The sequence below is a fragment of the Salvelinus sp. IW2-2015 genome, linkage group LG17 (assembly GCF_002910315.2).
Source record: "Salvelinus sp. IW2-2015 linkage group LG17, ASM291031v2, whole genome shotgun sequence".
NCBI classification, from domain to species: domain Eukaryota; kingdom Metazoa; phylum Chordata; class Actinopteri; order Salmoniformes; family Salmonidae; genus Salvelinus; species Salvelinus sp. IW2-2015.
Genome location: NC_036857.1, coordinates 35,555,457 through 35,569,934, shown reverse-complemented (window position 1 = coordinate 35,569,934; position 14,478 = coordinate 35,555,457).

Sequence of the window (14,478 nt, the reverse complement as noted above, 5' to 3'; positions counted from 1 at the left end):
AAATGGAAATATTTATTCCAGTGACGTTTATAATCAATATTGAGTAAAATMTGCTGTTTTCTTCAACTTTAATCTTAATTCCCGAAAAAATCTCACACTGCAAAAAAAACATTTAAACCATAATATCTTAAATGTACACCATGGGTTGCATAAAATATTACCATTCAGCTTGCCGTCATTTATCAATCTTGTCCCATGTTTAATTGTCTGAAGTAAGTGTGAAAGTAAACAACTAGCTATGTCCAAACAAATGCACTTATCAATTTTTTTTTTTTTTTTTAATTAACACTTATTAAAATTCAAAATGTAATGTGTGGTACACACCAACTTGGTGAGGCTTGGAGAAAAAAGCAACCTTTCCCAGTGTTTGTTCTGTGTGGGAAACAACCTGAGGTATTAGTGTGCACTAATCTTTAAAAGGTTAATTTATTCATAGAGATTTTGACAGAGATGTATGGCCAAGCCAACATCTCAGGCAGCTCTTCCCAGAGGTAGACGGCTGGTGCGAAGAACAGAGGGGGGAAAGGGAGGAGATTTGGAGAGCGGGAGAGAGGGAGGAGGGAGAMATGGAGTGCGTGAGAGTAGGACACAAATTAGAGAGTCAACATTTTATAAACACAAAGAAAAAATTACCTCATAGGGGTTGTCAATGACTCTGGCCTCAACCCAGTACACTTAAAAKTCCAAACTTCTCGTTTTAGCTCGGAGAGAGTAGGGGGTGACTTGAACATACASTAAATATTTTACTAATAACTGTAGCGTACGATTTAATAGGGTGTCAAAATGACACTGTAGATGTTTGAGTGTTACAGGGAAAATACCATACATGCCTTTACTTTGATCTAACAAAACACTGTATGATGATAATCTGTAAAATTTCAGATTCTTGAATAAAGTAACATTATTGTCATTTAGCAGACGTTCACGGTGGGAACCACACATACGGAGATCATCCGTTCACCTATTCTGCATTTCACAAAGACACGGCGGACTCATCAGACCAAAGGCTAGATTTCCACCGGTCTAATGTCCATTGCTCGTGTTTCTTGGCCAAAGCAAGTCTATTATTCTTTTCGGTGTCCTGTAGTAACGGTTTCTTTGCAGCAATTCAACCATGAAGGCCTAATTCATGCATGTCTCCTCTGAACAATTGATGTTGAGATGTGTCTGTTACATGAACTCTGTGAGGCGTTAATTTGGGCTGCAATCTGAGGTGCAGTTAATACGAGGGTCGGTGSCCTGACCTACTACACCATAGAAATAGACATACTAGAACACCCCCTAGGCTCTCTATAGTCAGGGCTTGACAGGAGTTAGCTGCTGCTGCAGATTTTGCGGTACAATAATACGCTTTGCGGCGGTGCTTCGTTATATACTGATCCGTTATATTACAGATCCAGGGCCTTGCTGCGTGGGCATGTGTGCTTTACATGCGTCATTACTTTGGTTTCACTGAAAATGACATTCCGTGATAATGTTCATGTAAAAGTTACACAACTGCGGAAGGCAGCACCAGCAACACGTAATGCCTCTGAATTATACGTCAAACTAGGTGTTCTTCCATTCTGTTAATAATCACAAACTCATTGTGGCAAAAAATACCCAGCTACTGTTGAAAATAATACATATTTTAGCGGTAACCAACGTGTTCAATCGTGCTTCAAAATATCTGTGCCAAAAGTGTGCTTTTTTTCTGCATTTTGATTTCCTGATCCATATAAAATGCACAATGTCTAGCAAGTGTCAAAGAGCCACACAGTCCCAGAAATGGCAACAGCTCCCCTCTGCTATGTGGAGCATAGGGGCCTGCCTGCATCTGTCCTCCACTTGAGTTTTTTTTGTTACAGAACGTTTTACTGCTGAACAATGTTTCTGCCTTGGACATTGCATAAAGGGTACTTTGTCCCCGGTGCCTATATGGTAAGAAGTCTGCTCGCGTGCTGGTGAAGCCTGCGCCAATAAAGCCTTTTTCACCCGCCCGGCAGTGCGGGTGTGTTAGTGCCATGACCCTCGTATTCCCACAACCCCCCCCCCCCCTTTTTTCTTTGTCTTACTGACGTCTGTGTGCTGGTGTGTCCATTTCCCAGTGAGGTCATGTTAAGGGAAGTGTGTGCTGCCTACAGCCCCTGCTGCACCAGGTCCTGGTTGTAGAAATGACTGAGCGCAGCTACCCGATCCCTGCTCCATGACCGATGGATCAGAAGATAAAAGTGAGAACAGCAGAATGCGGCAGAGAGCCAWGTGCTCTGGACTGAAACGAATAAATAACAGACATACTGAGTTGTAGTATCGTATATTGGAAAAAACATGAAACAAGGACAACAAGTGGAATTACATCGGCGCATGTACAGCAAGAGCAAAATAAAACTTCAATGGGAACAACAAATTATAACAATAGGATCTCAGCCATATACTGCACAAGAAACAAGTGAATGTATTCAATGTGACTAGCAAAACATGACCAATGTGGCTCCAGTCATTCAAAAAGGTGTTAAAGTGAATGAGATGATTAGAGTGGGTGACTAGCACACCCAGTGGTGCAGGGGCAAAGGCAAGGGYGCTGGAGGACAAGGTCTGGCATGTCACTCCTGTTGGCACCCAAGTCATGTTTCTCAGCACCCTTCAATGGCTCAAAAAGAATTGTTCACATGCATTGAACACAGCTGCTGTKGCCTAACACCATCACACCTCAACTTCATTTTCCAGCAGCATCCCTGCCCAGTCACATGACAGGCCAACGTTCGGTTCTGTYACGTAATACGCTGGGAGTCAGGAAGCAGGTGCAGAAGGTGAGTTTAATAATGAAATGATAGAGATGACCAAACATGAGAAGAGTACAGAAACGTGAGAGAAAACAATACTAGCTAATGACTGATGTCAACTGAGGGCTAAATAAAAGGGTGAGTAGAGTGGAGCTGTAGAGACAACACCTGAGGGACAGCCAGCGAAATGGGAACCAGAAAGGGTTTGGAGGAAAACAATGGAATACTCACACCTACCCTGGGAGACGGAAAACCACAGTGCCGCCCCTCTGCTCTAGTGGACCCCAGGTTAGGATAAAAGGGACGCCGCTGAAGCTGGTGCCCCTCCTGGCAGCAATAGGGACAGAGCCCCAGCTGTCTCCGGCGATGCCACAGAGAGGTGTGTGGCCCCTACCTCAATGGGTTCAGACTCTGCCTCAGGACAGCCAAAGGGAGGCGAGTAAGAAGGTGGGCACCGGCGCTCCCAAAGAAGGTTATCCAGACGGATGGCCATCGCGATGAGTGTGTCCAAGMATAAATTGTCATCCCGACACGCCAACTCAGTCTGGACCTCTTCGTGCAGTCTTCTCCGGAATAGAGTGCGGAGCACCAGCTTATTACATCCGCTGGAGGCTGCCACTGTCCGAAAGGGGAGGGTGTACTCAGCAGCGATCCGGGCACCCTGCAGGATTTGGGAAAGTCACTCACCTCCCTCTCTGGAGGATGGTCGAAGACAGCCCTGAATCTCTCATAGGAACCGGTTTAAAATGGGGGCTCGTCCGAGATCTAGTTTCCCATGKGTATGGTAGTCGCTCTAATCACCTACTCTGAAGCTCTGCTGCGCCCAGATATTTGAATGTTCAAAAGACACTTTTGTGTAGAGTTTCTGTCACTAACATCCACCCGAAGGGTTATAAGATTGGTGGAATCAGTTTGAAAGTTGCATGAACACACAGGCTTATAAAATGAAAGCCATGGACTTCAAATTTGAAGCATTTGTGGATAACCCTACATGGGAGTTACTAGATAAATGTACAAAGGTGAATCTCCTCGTCATTGCAAAGTATTGTGACATCAAGGGTGCATCTGGCGATCCAAAAGCAGTAGTCAAAGAGTTGATCGCTACTGCTTCYGTGGYGGAGGAAATCCTTCTGGYGAGGAAGGTTGATGARYYTGGTACTARGGGTAGTAGGGTGAGTCCCGTAGACGTGCAACTGGGAGAGTTAGAACTAAATGCAAAATGGGAACATCAATTAGAGCTCYAGCACAAGGAAAGGGGAAGATAATGTGCAGCCAGACTAGAACAAGAAGAACATGTGCCATTTGGTTAAGAGAAATTGTTCTGGAAGTGCTCCCAATCCAGTTAGGCTGCACCCTCAACAGAGTTTGTTCTTGGTCACAACAGCCGACTTGAACCGCCTTTCAACAAAAGGCAGGTGGATGTATATTTTGCTATGTTTCAGCGGATTGCCACATCCCTAAAATGGTCACGTGATATTTGGTCACTGCTCCTCCAAAGCGTTCTCGTTGGAAACGCTAGGAAAATGTACACTGCTTTATCTCTTGACCAGAGCTCAGGTTACGACACTGTTAAACTGCTATCCTTCGGGCTTACGAGTTGGACCCAGATGCATACAGACAACTGTTCCGTAAATTACGAAAGACAGAATCACAAAGCCATGTTGAGTTCGCAAGGGAACATGCATGTCTTTTTGATTGGTGGTGTGGTTCTCAAGAGGTCAAGGACCTRGAGGATTTAAAGACACTCATACTTCTTAAGCAGTTCAAGAACAGCTTCAAGGAAGGGTTGCTGCCTACATTTATGATCACAAAGATCTCATTCTTGAGAAAGCTGCATTCCTTGCAGATGAGGTTGTGTTGACACATTAAACTACCTTCACAAGCAAAGCACTCAGTAGTTATCCCTACGCAAAAAGCAATCCAGAGAAGTCACCTCCTACTGCAAGATTTCAGTCCTTTTCTAGAGTTTTAGAATCGTATGTGATTTGACACATTTCTCAAAACTTGTGATTAAAATAAATAAAAAGGCATATTTACAAGAACAAAAAAGGTGGATGTTCTGTCTGGTATGTAATTGTTGCCAGCCAGTAGACACAATGGATATATTGGAGAATGCACCAGATTTAAGTTGATCGTGTTGTGTGAGATGGAAGTTTTTTTCGATTGGTTGTGAGCAAACTTGTCCAACAAATATCGGATATATTTTTTGTCTTAAGGCGATGGTGTTTCACCTGGGCTGGCCCAGGTGATATTTAAGAGTGTTACAGTTGTCTTGAGAGATGTGGAGTGTCAACAGCTTTAGTTGGCACTGCATATTTGATTTCTAGAAAAACATTCAGCTGTTCTTCCCTGTTTTTGTTCTGCTTCCGGTCTTTAAGTTTGGTGTGGGTTTTACCTTTTGTTTGTCTCTTAAGTGGGCGCTCATGCTGGGTCMTTTAGATCCCAGTTGTTGCTGCTATGCAACTTTCAGCGGACACCCCATGAGTGTCTTTCAGAACCCCTCCTAATAGAGCAAAAGGAAGCAAGTTTTCTTCCAGGACAACCTTGTATGTGGCTTGATTCATGTGTCCTTCACATAGACAAATCTGCCCGATTCCAGCCTTGCTGAAAACTTGCTTACTTCTGCTCTGACAATGTTCCCCAACTCTGAGGATTGGTTTTACCACCATGCCACACAGCCACGTCAATCAAGTTGTTCATGTTACCCAAACACATACCTATAAATAGTAAAACCAGAGAAAGTGATACTTTTGCAGTGGTCTCTTAATTTCTTCCAGGGCTATATATATATATACAGTGGGGAGAACAAGTATTTGATACACTGCCGATTTTGCAGGTTTTCCTACTTACAAAGCATGTAGAGGTCTGTAATTTTTATCATAGGTACACTTCAACTGTGAGAGACGGAATCTAAAACAAAAATCCAGAAAATCACATTGTATGATTTTTAAATAATTAATTTGCATTTTATTGCATGACATAAGTATTTGATCACCTACCAACCAGTAAGAATTCCGGCTCTCACAGACCTGTTAGTTTTTCTTTTTAAGAAGCCCTCTGTTCTCCACTCATTACCTGTATTAACTGCACCTGTTTGAACTCGTACCTGTATAAAGACACCTGTCCACACACAATCAAACAGATTCCAACCTCTCCACAATGGCCAAGACCAGAGAGCTGTGAAGGCATAAGGATAAAATTGTAGACCTGCACAAGCTGGATGGCTACAGGACAATAGGCAAGCAGCTTGGTGAGAAGGAAACAACTGTTGGCGCAATTATTAGAAAATGGAAGAAGTTCAAGATGACGGTTCAATCACCCTCGGTCTGGGGGCTCCATTGCAAGTTTCACCTCGTGGGGCATCAATGATCATGAGGAAGGTGAGGATCAGCCCGAACTACACGGCAGGACCTGGTCAATGACCTGAAGAGAGCTGGGACCACAGTCTCAAAGAAAACCATTAGTAACACACTACCCGTCATGATTAAAATCCTGCAGCGCACGCAAGGTCCCCCTGCTTAAGCCAGTGCTATGTCCAGGCCTGTCTGAAGTTTGCCAAGACATCTGGTGATCCAGAGGAGGAATGGAGAAGTCATGTGGTCTGATGAGACAAAATAGAGCTTTTTGGTCTAACTCCACTCGCCGTGTTTGGAGGAAGAGAAGTATGAGTACAACCCCAAGAACACCATCCCAACCGTGAAGCATGGAGGTGGAAACATCATTCTTTGGGGATGCTTTTCTGCAAAGGGGACAGGACGACTGCACCGTATTGAGGGGAGGATGGATGGGGCCATGTATCGCGAGATCTTGGCCAACAACCTCCTTCCCTCAGTAAGAGCATTGAAGATGGGTCGTGGCTGGGTCTTCCAGCATGACAACGACACGAAGCACACAGCCAGGCAACTAAGGAGTGCTCCGTAAGAAGCATCTCAAGGTCCTGGAGTGGCCTAGCCAGTCTCCAGACCTGAACCCAATAGAAAATCTTTGGAGGAGCTGAAAGTCCATTGCCCAGCGACAGCCCCGAAACCTGAAGGATCTGGAAAGATCTGTAGGGAGGAGTGGGCCAAAATCCCTGCTGCAGTGTGTGCAAACCTAGTCAAGAACTACAGGAAACGTATGATCTCTGTAATTGCAAACAAAGGTTTCTGTACCAAATATACAGTTCTGCTTTTCTGATGTATCAAATACTTATGTCATGCAATAAAATGCAAATTAATTACTTAAAAATCATAAAATGTGATTTTCTGGATTTTTGTTTTAGATTCCGTCTCTCATAGTTGAAGTGTACCTATGATAAAAATTACAGACCTCTACATGCTTTGTAAGTAGGAAAACCTGCAAAATCGGCAGTGTATCAAATACTTGTTCTCCCCACTGTATATATACACACACTTTCTTTTTTATTACAATCTTTTTCTTTCTATAGCTGCCTAGAAATCTGAAGTTTTGAGAAACAGTGGTAAAAGTACATATGTTTCTATACTCTCATCCGCTTGGAACGAGTGCAACCAAAACAAAACTGATCTCCAAAAGAGTACCACAATAAATCAAATCAAAGTTTATTTGTCACGTGCGCCGAATACAACAGGTGTAGTAGACCTTACAGTGAAATGCTTACTTACAGGCTCTAACCAATAYTGCAAAAAAGGTATTAGGTGAACAATAGGTAAGTAAAGAAATAAAAACAACAGTAAAAAGACAGTGAAAAACAGTAGTGAGGTTATATACAGTAGCGATGCTATAAAAGTAGCGAGGCAACATACATACACCGGTTAGTCAGGCTGATGGAGGTAGTATGTACATGTAGATATGGTTAAAGTGAATATGCATATATGATGAACAGAGAGTAGCAGTAGTGTTAAAGAGGGGTTGGCGGGTGGTGGGTGGCGGGACACGATGCAGATAGCCCGGTTAGCCAATGTGCGGGAGCACTGGTTGGTCGGGCCAATTGATGTAGTATGTACCTGTGTACATGAATGTATAGTTAAAGTGACTGTGCATATATGATAAACAGAGAGTAGCAGCAATGTAAAAGAGGGGTTGGGGGGGGCACACAATGCAATTAGTCCGGGTAGCCATTTGATTATCTGTTTAYGAGTCTTATGGCTTGGGGGTAAAAACTGTTGAGAAGCCTTTTGTCCTAGACTTGGCACTCCGGTACCGCTTGCCATGTGGTAGTAGAGAGAACAGTCTATGACTGGGGTGGCTGGGGTCTTTGACAATTTTTAGGGCCTTCCTCTGACACCGCCTGGTGTAGAGGTCCTGGATGGCAGGCAGCTTAGCCCCAGTGATGTACTGGGCTGTACACACTACCCTCTGTAGTGCCTTACGGTCAGATGCCAAGCAGTTGACGTACCAGGCAGTGGTGCAACCAGTCAGGATGCTCTCGATGTTGCAGCTTCAGAAGCTGTTGAGAATCTCAGGACCCATGCCAAATCTTTTTAGTTTCCTGAGGGGGAATAGGCTTTGTCGTGCCCTCTTCACGACTGTCTTGGTGTGTTTGGACCATTCTAGTTTGTTGMTGATGTGGACACCAAGGAACTTGAAGCTCTCAACCTGCTCCACTACAGCCATTTCGATGAGAATGGGGGCATACTCGGTCCTCCTTTTCCTGTAGTCCACAATCATCTCCTTAGTCTTGGTTATGTTGAGGGATAGATTGTTATTCTGGCACCACCCGGCTAGTTCTCTGACCTCCTTCCTATAGGCTGTCTCGTCATTGTCGGTGATCAGGCCTACCACTGTTGTGTCGTCTGCAAACTTAATGTTGATGTTGGAGTCGTGCCTGGCCATGCAGTCGTGGGTGAACAGGGAGTACAGGAGGGGACTGAGCACGCACCCCTGGGGGGCTCCAGTGTTAAAGGATCAGCGTGGCCGATGTGTTGCTACCAACCCTCACGACCTGGGGGCAGCCCGTCAGGAAGTCCAGGATCCAGTTGCAGAGGGAGGTGTTTAGTCCCAGGATCCTTAGCTTAGTGATGCACTTTGAGGGTACTATGGTGTTGAACGCTGAGCTGTAGTCAATTAATAGCGTTCTCACATAAGTGTTCCTTTTGTCCAGGTGGGAAAGGGCAGTGTGGAGTGCAATAGAGATTGCATCATCTGTGGATCTGTTTGGGCGGTATGCAAATTGGAGTGGGTCTATGGTTTCTGGGATAATGGTGTTGATGTGAGCCATCACCAGCCTTTCAAAGCATTTCAAAAACCTAGCGGTCAAAGGGAAATGGTTCCAATTAGAAACACTTAACATAAGGGTGATGTTTTGTGTAGGCTTGCCCTGGCGTGACGTTTTGATAACCATGCAAATCCCTCTAGGAAAAGGTGACTTTCGTCAATATATTCGCCTGTATTTACCCCCCAAAAATAAAATGCTAATTAATGTGGCTATCATAAAGACTGACGAATCGAGGCAAAGGTAAGAGTCTCTGGATTAACTATCTAACGCTAGCTAAATGTAGTAATAAATAAATGCGCTATTTTTCTTTAAATGGACAATTTGTAGTTTTGCATGACGTCTATGATGTTAGTTAGCATTTTCCAGAGTAAATAGGGCCGAATGTAGACAGATTTACATGGTTATCAAAGCATCACGCCAGGGTAAGCCTATACGAAATACAGTCCTATTTTGAAGTGTTTCTATCATCCCTTATGTGAAAAATGATTGGAACTATTTCCCTATTTGACCACTAGGTTTATGGGTATTATGGCACTTCCACTGTACGGCTCTATACGAAAGCGTGCATTCAAAACAAAATGTGTGCCAGGGCTACACACTTGCAAAACAACACACACAATGTATTGACTGCCCACCCTTGAAAGACCGTCAGCAACCAACTTGTCCTTACCACGGACACGTCTAATTTCAAAGGAAAACTCTTCCAATATGAGACTCCGGCGAAGGAGTCGGGTAATTCGTGGAGCTCGTCTTTCGCAGGAAAACGAGAGGGTTACAATCGGTATAGACCACCATAGGGGTAGAGACCAATACATAAACCTCAAAGTACAGAAGAGCCAGTACCAAAGTGAGCGCCTCCTTCTCAATAGTTGAATAGTGTTTCGAATATGGAGGCCAATTTCTTTAAAAAGTACCGCACAGGGTGCTCAACAGTGTTATCGTCTTTCTATAGGAGCACAGCTCCTTCTTCTACAAAGCATCAGCGTATAAAGCAAATGGACTTCAGAAATCCGAAGCAGCCAGCACCGGTAGCATTTCGTAACCTGAACGGAAGACGAAGGTAGGAAAACAAACCAACAGGAGTGACAAAAGCAGACAAATCTTTGGTGCTCTGAGTTAGAGGGACCTGCCAATATCCCTTCAGAAGGTCGAACTTGCTACTGTATTTAGCAGCGCCCACACAGTACACACAATCGTCGACCCAGGGAAAAGGGTACGACTCGGACTTTAGTAAAGGCTTTGAGTTTCCGAAAATTGGAACAATACCGCAGAGACCCATCCTCAATCAAGCTAATGTTTCCGACATCTTCAGACTACTAAACAACTATTGATTTATACTGAACATGCAACAATTTCAATGATTTTACTGAGTTACAGTTCATATAAGGAAATCAGTCAATTMAAATAAATAAATGAAGCCCTATCTATGGATTTCACATGAATGGGCAGGGGCACAGCCARCGGTGGGCCTGGGAGGGCATATGCCCACCCATTTAGAAGCCAGGCCCAGCCACTGGGGAGCCAGGCCCAGCCAATCAGAATTAGTTTCTCTCCACAAAAGGTTTTTATTATGGACAGAAATAGTCCTTAGATTCATCAGCTGTCTGGGTGTCTGGTCTCAGACGATCCCGCAGGTGAAAAAGCTGGAAGTGGAAGTCCTGGGCTGGCATGTTGGACGTACTGTCAAATTCTCTAAAATGACGTTGGAAGTGGCTTATGGTAGAGAAATACATATTAAATTCTCTGTCAACAGCTCTGGTGGCCATTCCTGCAGTCATCATGCCAATTGCACGTTTCCTCAACTTGAGACATCTGCAGCATTGTGTTGTGTGACAAAACTGCACATTTTACATTGTCCTTTTATTGTCCCCAGCACAAGGTCCACCTGTGTAAGGACCGTGGTGTTTAATCAGCTTCTTGATATGCCACACCTGTCTGGTGGAGGGATTATCTTGGCAAAGGATAGATGCTCACTAACAACYATGTAAACAAATTTGTGAACAACATTTAGAGAAATAAGCTTTTTGTGTGTATGGACATTTTCTGGGATTTTTTATTTCAGCTCATGAAGCATGGGACCAAGAATTGACATGTTGCGTTTATCCTTTTGTTCAGTTTACATTGAACACTGGTCACTTTAATGTTTACKTTCTGTTGTACCCTTTTCAGATGTACAGTATATAGTGTATTCTAGTCACGGCTCATCCTATATAACTGCATACCTTTTCTATCAGTATACTGTCCACACTGTCTATACACACCATCATATACATAAACAGTAAAGTTATATTACGAACTCTGACATTGCTCGTTCCAATTTGGTTAATATATTAATATTTGTGCATAAAGGCATTTCCACCATCATTCATTTTACAGACACAATACGATCCCACCATGTTGAACGAACAAATTATCTGTCGGTATTTCTAAAATTGTACCGAAACTACTTGTTTCCATCACAGCTGTCATGGTTTTATTTTATTTTATTCTGTATTACTTTAACGACATAAAAACTGTGGATGGAGAAATGGTTACAGAGAAACGCGCTGTTTTCACATACGTACACACTGGTATGTTGCTGGAAACAATGAATATGAGGTTCAAAAGTTGTGGAATTGTCCTTTAAGTTATTTGAAATGTCTGTGATTAGAAAATTAAGCTTTAATCCTAAAAAGAGTAGCCTGCCCTAATCAAATGTTACATTGAAGCCTACCGTAATTAAAATGATCAAAATATGATATTTAAATGCAAGTCGATCATCTTCTTAAAAAGTAGGCTTSTGTTGGACATTGGACACATTTAGCTTCTTTACGGATGGAGGACATCTAGGGTGTCCAAAAACTAGATTTTGTCGCCCTCCTCTGGTAAGAGCGTGGACCACTACCCCCAACAAACTTCTAAAATAAATAAAAAATCAAGACAGAAACTAAAAGGCCGTACAGTAGGCTACAGTAAAATGCATACTCTTTTACACTTCATATACAGACATAAAAAAAAAATGATCCAGCGGGTTTTTGTAGAAAAATGGTTTTCTAACTTATCAGACCTTGATGGCTTCGATATAGAGTATGTATTCTTTATTCTCAGACTTTTTTTTTTTTTTTTAATTCACCTTCATTTAACCAGGTAGTTCAGTTTAGAACAAGTTCTCATCTACAACTGCGACCTGGCCAAGATAAAGCAAAGCAGTGCGACACAAACAACAACACATGGAATAAACAGACGTACAGTCAATAACACAATAGAAAGGTCTATATAAAGTGTGCGCAAATGAGGTAAGATTAGGGAGGAAAGGCAATAAATAGGCCGTCGTGGCGAAGTAATTACAATTTAACATTAACACTGGAGTGATAGATGTGCAGAAGATGAATGAATGAATGTGCAAGTAGAGATACTGGGGTGCAAAGGAGCAAAAAAGAATAATAATATGGGGATGAGGTAGTTGGATGGCCTATTTACAGATGGGCTATGTACAGGTGCAATGATCTGTAAGCTGCTCTGACATCTGATGCTTAAAGTTAGTGAGGGAGATATGAGTCTCCAGCTTCAGTAATTTTTGCAAATCGTTCCAGTCATTGGCAGCAGAGAACTGTAAGGAAAGGCAGCCAAAGGAGGAATTGGCTTTGGGGGTGACCAGTGAAATATACCTGCTGGAGTGCGTGCTGGGTGCTGTTATGGTGACCAGTGAGCTGAGATAAGGTGGGGCTTTATCTAGCAAAGACTTATAGATGACCTGGAGCCAGTGGGTTTGGCGACGAATATGAAGAGAGGGCCAGCCAAAGAGAGCATACAGGTCGCAGTGGTGGGTAGTATATGGGGCTTTGGTGACAAAACGGATGGCACTGTAAGAGACTGCATCCAATTTGCTGAGTGTAGGAGGCTATACTGTAAATGACATCGCCGAAGTCAAGGATCGGTAGGATAGCCAGTTTTATGAGGGTATGTTTGGCATGAGTGAAGGATGCTTTGTTGCYAAACAGGATGCCGATTCTAGATTTAATTTTGGATTGGAGATGCTTAATGTGACAGGCTACTGTTACTGAAATGCAAATGTCACAAAGGTTTTGTCTTGTCATTAAGTTACATTAAAGGTTGCTTACTGAAAAGCACAATTAGGAGATATACTGTAAATCATAGAGAATGAATTATAGGGAAATGACTTGCATGTAATAATGTTGACTTTTGAGCCACCCAAAACAATGACAACCAAGGTCATAAAACCCTAATCTGACTTAAAAATAATCCCGGGGCAAACACTTTAAACCCGAGGGAAATGTTGGTGGAAAGAATGACGAATTTGCTAATTTAGCTGTTGGGGCTTGTTTCCCCCGCTGTTAATGATACTTAACATGCAAATGAGTCTGGGGATCGTAAAGGAGGCACAGTGGTCCTCTGTTCATTATTGACTTAATTACTGTTTGAACAGTGGAACATCATGGTTATAAATGGGAGCATTTCAAGTAATAGGCAGAACAATAACTAGGGTTATGACACCAAGAAAAAATGCTCTGTTGGTCGCCCCAACCTTGGGTAACTGATGCCACAACCTTGGAGTGCTTTGCTTACTTGGCTCGATATACTTTAAAGGTGAAGTAGACCAGTACTGTACCACCAACAGAATTTTCCTCAGCACGAGTGCCCCTGAAGCACACCCTAATGTGCATTTTACCACTAAACCTATGGTATCATGAGTGTTCTCAAGTACCCCCAGGTGTCTTAGTACCCATGGTTGGGAAGCAGTGAAGTAGACAGTGTATATTATAATCTGTTTGAATGAAACATGACACCAATTAACAGATTCTCCAAAGTGACAYCTATACTGAGGTTTGAGGAGACAAATGTCAACTTCACTTATTAGTTGCTCAAGTGAACGGCCAGTCAGTCTTACAATATACATATATGTAGTACTCTCAGCACAGAATATTCTACCTGGTATACTAAAATTATACACTTGGTAAAACTCTTCTATACACATTTGATGTCTGAAGTTTACATACATCTTAGCCAAATACATTTTAACTCAGTTTTTCACAATTCCTGACATTTAATCCTAGTAAAAGTTCCCTGTCTTAGGTCAGTTAGGATCACCACTTTATTTTAAGAATGTGAAATGTCAGAATAATAGCAGAGAGYATTATTTATTTCAGCTTTTATTTCATTCATCACATTCCCAGTGGGTCAGAAGTTTACATACGCTCAATTAGTATTTGGTAGCATTGCCTTTAAATTGTTTAACTTGGCTTAAGCGTTTTGGGTAGCCTTCCACAAGCTTCCCACAATAAGTTGGGTGAATTTTGGCCCATTCCTCCTGACAGAGCTGGTGTAACTGAGTCAGGTTTGTAGGCCTCCTTGCTCGCACACGCTTTTTCAGTTCTGCCCACAAATGTTCTATAGGATTGAGGTCGGGGCTTTGTGATGGCCACTCCAATACCTTGACTTTGTTGTCCTTAAGCCATTTTGCCACAACTTTGGAAGTATGCTTGGGGTCATTGTCCATTTGGAAGACTCATTTGCAGCCAAGCTTTAACTTCCTGACTGATG